The 6,945-nt window shown below is 37.4% G+C and overlaps 1 long non-coding RNA gene across 1 annotated transcript in view; it reads left to right on the forward strand.

Moving 5' to 3' along the window:
• Positions 1–613: 613 nt before the first annotated feature.
• The window catches only part of LOC104848587, a 27,490-nt gene continuing 21,158 nt past the window's right edge, over positions 614–6,945 (forward strand). Inside the window, exons 1-2 of the long non-coding RNA XR_776465.1 lie at positions 614–675; positions 1,472–1,580. This is a non-coding gene — a long non-coding RNA (uncharacterized LOC104848587). The remainder of the gene's footprint in view (positions 676–1,471; positions 1,581–6,945) is intronic.

The following is a 6,945-nucleotide window of genomic DNA, read 5'->3' on the forward strand; positions in this document are numbered from 1 at the left end:
ATTCTAAACTCTTAAGCACTTCAGCATAATTTAAGTTTTCAAGCAGCAAACACCACTGTGATTAATATTATAGATACTGGAAAAATATAGGTCATATTTTAAAATAGCACAATCAAACACGCTAAAAACTACATAAATCGAGGAGTAGACTATTTTTGTCATTTTTTTTTCTCTCGTGATGATGGAGATTGAACCCAAAGCCTTCACACTTGTTATTGTTTTATTTTGGGACAAGGCCTCATTAAGTTACCCAGGTGGGACTCTTCTGCCTCAGCTTCCCTCAGTGCTGGGTTGCTGACAGATGTCACTGAAACCAGTTTTTTTTCTTTTTGAGGGGTCATTTCTTCAAAGAGTAATCTACAATGGGAGAATCAATAATTTGTTAATATGTTCTGAGTGAAGCTTGTATATGCCATCCAGGACAGCCTTGTTATCTTTTCGTGAACATCGGTTCTTAATTATATGTATTAAGAAAGAGGAAAATAATTGTGTAAGATCTGCTGAAAATTCTAACTGATGCTTTCACTTCATTATTTTGTTTGCCAGGTTTAAAATGTAAGATAAAATACTAAAGTGGAATCCTGAGAATCCTCACTAGCTTTGTACCTTTTCACCTAAACAAAGTTCTTGACATCAAAAATGTTTCTGACTCTGTCACTAGCAACACTTCTCCAGGTAATTTTGATTCCAAGGTAATTTTTAAAATCTCTTACTGAAAGGTTTTCTGCAGAACTGACTAGGCAGTGAATGTTCTTCAGTATATAACGTCGTTTCCAATGACGAAACGTGGTAACACATGTAAATGTATTTATGATCATAAAAGGCTGTGTTACTTTTCTCTCATTGCTGAGACAAAACACCTGGCACCCAGAGTTAAAGGGGAAGGGTTTATCTGGCTTACAGTTCATAGAGGTTTCAGTCCATTATCCACTGACTTCAAGGCAGAGTGGATAGCAGTCATTGCACAGGAGAAACAACATGGCGCACACAAAGTAGCAATGATAATGAGAGTCTAACAGAGTTCAACAGCTTCTTTCTGCCCCTTGTATCTTATTCAGACTACTGGGATTGGGGCGGTACCAAACTCATCACTCACATGTAGGGGTTTAGAAATCACCTGCCTTCGCTCCAGCATTGCACGCTCCAGATTCAACTACCTCTGAAAAAGAAAGTCCCACCTCATCCACATGAGGTTTTGCAGGGACATCCACATACAAACCATAACAAAGGCTTTCTCCATAGGTTATTTGTTTTTGTTAGGTATCAGCAACCATGGTCTGCCATGCTGATAGCTTTGGAATGGGAATTTGCTAGTGAAATAGACACGCAGAAGGGTTGTTTTTCACACATCTGTGAAGCAGAGTTCTAGCACTTGCTCTTTCTTTTTCTCTCTCTTGTCTTTGCATTGTGCACCTTGCTCTTTTTCGTTTCTCTCTGTCTCTGTGTCACGCTCATACATCCATTCCCACAGGTTTCAACGAACTTGCCACTTCTGTGTATGTTTACCGTCATTCAGATGAATGCCCATTGGATTTCTTGACCCTCGAGGATCAAAAGAAGCACGAGGAATGAAATGCCAGGTACACCAGGAGATGGAATCTAAGAACGATATCCTAAGTGGATAGCTTGGTAATAATTCTTTAAGCCCACCATATCCTTTCTGAAGTAGAATGAGAAGAGCAAAGCAAGTGGGAAATTCTTTAGTACAACATCCAGGGCAGAAAAAATGGAAAAACGAGAGTGACTGGCTGGGTGTGCAAAATGAAACCATGATTAATTGATCCTATACAGCTATTATTATTTTATTTATAAATAGTTCTTAGTTCATTCAGGCTGCTTAAAAAAATACCATGGACTAAGTAGTTTAACGACAGAAACATTTCTTACACTTAGAGAGGCTGGGAAATCCAAGATGAGTGGTCCTTCATATCTGCTGTGTAACGGGGGGCCTGTTTCCTAGTCCCTTGGTGATGACTGACTCATCTTTGTTGCCTTGTGTGGTCGGAGGAGTGCCAGAGAATGGTCAGGCGTCTCATGTAGACTCTAATCTCATTCATGGTGTCATGGTCAGTTCCCAAAGACCACATTTCTCAATACCACCCCATTGGGGATTAGATTTTCAAAATATGAATTTGGGGCTGGGAAAGCATAGCATTCATTCTACAACATCAAATAATGTGCAAATAAGTAAGAATTAGAATTAGTCATGGAACTCCATTGATAATTATCAAATTTCTCTTTGGGAAGTTCAATTTTACCTTCTTTTTTTTTTTTCTTTTTATTGAGTTTATTGGTACATTCTAGGTATACAATACAGTTACATTCATTACTGGGATCTTGTACCTGCACATGACAGGTCTTGGTTCTCATTTTCCCCTTGTCCCTTCCCTCCCTTCACCCCCTCCTACCCTCCCCATTTGCAAACACTTTATTTCCATTTTTCTTTTTCTCATATTTTTTCCCTTATTCCCTTTCTCCTACTCTTTCCACTTTCCCTACACCTTTAGCCCTTTTCTTCCTATTTCACATTATTAATATCTTCTATATAAGGATGCATACCTATGGTGTAAGTAAATGCTAGATTATGATATTTGGACTCATTTTTTCTTTTCCTGTTCACTATGTAGAAGGGGGTACACTATGTAAAAAATAGTTCAAAGATAAAAAGATAGAGAAATAAGATATCCAAATGAATGAAAACTACATCATTACCATCTGCAATGAATTTGATGTATAAACAAATAGGATTCAGTACGAATCTCAAATGTATATGTACATAAAAATCTCATAGTTGTAGTGCCTGTTGACAGTTATCAAATTAAAAAAACCTTGAAGATGCAGCACTTTTTGATAAAGTTACCTTGCTGAAGAAGTAAAGTAGCTGCTGAGTTTGTATCAAAACTCTATTAAGGGCTGGTGATTTAGCTCAGTGCTTCCGCCACCTGCCTCACAAGCACAAGGCCCCAAATTTGCTCCCTGGTACAAAAAAAAAAAAAAAAAAAAAAAAAAACAACCCCCCAAAAAACCCCCCAAAAAACCCAAAACAAAACTCCATTAAAAACCTTTCCTTTTTAGTCTACAGGTCTCACACAAAAATACACAAAACACAATTATATGGCTCTATACAGAAGTTAAGCAGTGTGCTCACCATCTGCAAAAGAAACTCAGGTAAGACCGGAGCTGTCATAGGACAGTTCTGCCTGCAACATGTCAATTGTCCCTTCTTTTAAATGACACCATGATTGCATTTTAACAAAAGTTTTACTTTTGGGTGGTTTTGGGTTCACATAAAATGAAGAGGAAGGTACATACACACAGCCCTTATGGCCCAGCCCTAGTGTGCACAGACTCATGGGATTGCAGCAGAGGGGGCCATTTGTGACAGCTGATGAACCTACAACATCACCCAGACTTCACAGCTCATGTTAGGGGGCTGTTCTGGTGCTGGGCACTCCATGGATCTGTACTCATGCATAATAACACGTATCCACCACTGCAATATCATGCAGAGGGGTGTCATGTCCAAAACATCCTCTGCCTATTTATCCATTCCATCATCACTTCTTTAATCAAAGAAGAATCAGATTTACTGAAGGAGCTGATCCAGGTAAGTTTGTAGCTGAGGAAAGGCAGCAATAGTTGGAAACTTTTCTGGTTGGTGACTTTTATAGCTGATAACACTTGCTGTACATTCGCTTGGTCATTTACACTCTCTTTCATATTTCTGAGCATTTAGCATTTTACTCTTGAAAGTTACAGAAATCATAAACAGGTTTTTTTGGAAAGCAAATCTATTAGGATCAGCATTTTCCTGAAAAAGTCATAAAGAAATGACTCGTCCGCAATTTCAGAAGTTAATGTGTTTGGGGGTGGGTGCTTTAAAAACATTAATTTGTAGACCAGGTGCAGAAGGATATCTTCTGGGAAGTAAGAAGGTTAGGTCAAAGTTTCATCCTTTAGGAATGAGGATAACCCGGGGTGAACCAAACCATGTGATGCAAGCTGTTAAGAGAAATCATTTTAAAGTGATAGAACTAATGCAAAAAATCTGCTTTTTCAGGAGTCCTTTGTTTTCTGTTAAACTTAGTGAAGTCAGAAAATTGTCCCACTGATGAAAGACATGAATAGAGTGGCCTAGTGAGCACCTTTATGACCATTTCCTAGTTCTCCACAGTTCTTTTCCCTGTGTAGTAACAATAGCCTTGAAAGATTCCATGCCATTCTTGAAAATATTTTCCCTCAGAAACCACCGCTAGAACTAAGTTTTCCATTTAATAGTATGATAATCAACTGAAAAGTGAAAATGATATTTAATTGACTTTTTCTCATATCTTCTTTTCTACTCCTGCTTACAGACTTAAAATGCAATCATAGAACTGGGCAACCCTTTAGGAAATTAGTCAACGTTGAACATTCAGTTTCTTTACGTTGCTCGTGTGTTTACCCAACTTTACAAAAACTTTTCAGCTGTATTAATGCAATATAATAAGGAAAAACATATAGAAATGTTATTCTGCATAAGAGTAAAACCAGTGCAAGAGAGTAAAATGAACTTACAAGGAAAGCTAGCCAACAAAAATGCATGAGACAGAACTTGTTTGTCTAATGCAGTTGTGCTAAAAACTGACTTTTTAAAAAAATAAAAATGAAATAAACAAATATGCTCAGCTACATGATTTTCCTGTCCGTAAACCATTTGACTAATGTCAGACATTACCCGCTGCTGTCCAGCCAGCGTCCCATGGTGACCAGCTTCTACAGCATCTGCCTTGGACCCGATGTTTCAAATGCATCTTTCAGTCTTCTTAATAATTTTTAAAGAGGATGCTGCAATTTTCTTTATGATGATGGGGAAATGGAGCTACAGAGTGCTTTTATGACTTACACGGAATCTCAAAAGCAATATGCCGTGAGCTAGAGATTCAAATCAAGTCTCTCAGAGGTCAAAGAGGACACTTTCCTTTTGCACCGTTCTGCTTCTCAGCCCCAACTCTTGTATCTTCAGTTGTGTGAAGATTGTGATTATCTTTCTAAACTGACTTACTCAGTTCTGAGTAAATATTTTCTGGGAGACTCAGCTGTTTGGAGATCAGTTCATGTATCTGATGGTGGGCAACTGTATACTTTTTCCAATTATCTATCTGATATCAAGAAAAAGTATTATCTATCTGATATCAATCAAAGTATTGTCAGTAGGGTTTGAAATATACTAAACACTAGCCTAGCTGCCCTGGTGTGAACAGATATTCTTCATTTTCCTCTTAAAAAGGCTGAAAATCTGGCTAAATTCCAAATATTTCCAATGTAATAATAAAATATTAAAATAATACTTAAATGCAAATATAGAAGTGCTATCAAGAAGCATGTAAAGTAAATGGATATATGAATAATACAGATTATCCCTGCTAGAGAATTTCAGAGTAGGGATACATCACTTTTATCTAGCTGATTAGGAAAGGCTTTTAAAAAGATAGCAAGACCCAATAAAGGATTGGATTTGTTTTGTTTCTTATTTTTATTTATATAAATTCAACAGAAAACTGCATGATGAATCCTAGATCTCAAAAAATTATGTTCAGAATATTGGACTCCCCCCACCATGACCTTTTCAGAGAATTCCAATAAATGAAACTAGGGTGCATTGATTTTTTTTGTGTGTCTTGGAATTTGCAAGTGATTGTTCTGAGGTCTATAGACACAGAGTGGAAAAAAAACATAATATTAGCAGTTAGAAGAAATGAACAACTCCAAAAGACACCCCTTGGGAAGTAGAGAAATGGAATTTTCCTCCCCAAATAGCTGAGGAAATTGAAAAAGAGAAACAGCTTTAGTTGCCCACTCATTCCTATTAAGACTGAAGAAACCAGTTCTGAAGTCTGGCTCTTGATTCAGGATCTTGAACTTCAAAGGGACCGGACCACTTCACAGGCGTGCTGTCCTTATAAAATCCATTCTTCTTAGTATCTTGTTATCCTTTGGCACTACATATCCATTATTTCTTTTATAATAAGCATAGCACATTTTGATCTATTTTGCTTAATATAAAATGGACCACCATTCCATGGGTTAATTCCCATGCTGTTAACACTTCATAAATTAACGTGTGTTTAGAATGAGATCAGTTTGCCTGATTAGTTCTCACCTCTTTTCTAGTCCATGCTTGAACACCTTCATCAGACAGGCGTCTGAAAATTTACCTGTTTGCATTCTTAAGCTGTTACTTTAAGCTGGTAGCAGACCGAGACCATCATGGACTTAAATTAATTAAAAACAAATTCAGACACTTAAATAGTCTTTCAGAAGTTTCCTTTCCACAGGCTATTATATGTGACTTGTTTGACTATACTTTCTAATTTTTGAAGAATTTTCCAGAAAAAAAAAATGGAGACAGCTAGACAGCCAGTGAACTGGTCAGATGGGCTAACTGAGCTGGGTCAGATGGGAGAGAATGGTCAGGAATGGTTGATTCATTTTGAAGAGGAGTCTGAATAGAAGCTCTGCTCTTCCTCTGAATGTTTTCAGGAACAATGGAAATGCTGAAAAACCAAGCAGCTAACATATCAACGCAAGTATCAAAGCATTTCCTTCCTTTCAGGTTAGACAAATATCAATTATCTTTCAAGTCCAATATTATGACACTTAGAACCCACCTTTAATTGAGATCCAACCCAATCAACTCCCAATGCCCACATGCCATAATACAAAGTTGATGGAAAATTCCTTCAACTGCATTTCCCATCTGTTCCTCAAAGTTGCTGACATCACTGCTGCCTCTGGGATTTTGCATGCCTTTTCCCCTTTGCTTATTGTGCTCTTCTCCTTGACATATCTAGTTCTCTACTCAAAGGATCAAAAAGTCTTTCCTGAATAGTCTATGTAAACAGGAGCCAGTACCCAGTTCCAGCTCAGTTTCTTTTTCTTTTTTTTTTTTTTTTTTGTTTTTTT

The sequence above is a fragment of the Fukomys damarensis genome, unplaced genomic scaffold (assembly GCF_012274545.1).
Source record: "Fukomys damarensis isolate Sample0158 unplaced genomic scaffold, DMR_v1.0_HiC HiC_scaffold_6, whole genome shotgun sequence".
NCBI classification, from domain to species: domain Eukaryota; kingdom Metazoa; phylum Chordata; class Mammalia; order Rodentia; family Bathyergidae; genus Fukomys; species Fukomys damarensis.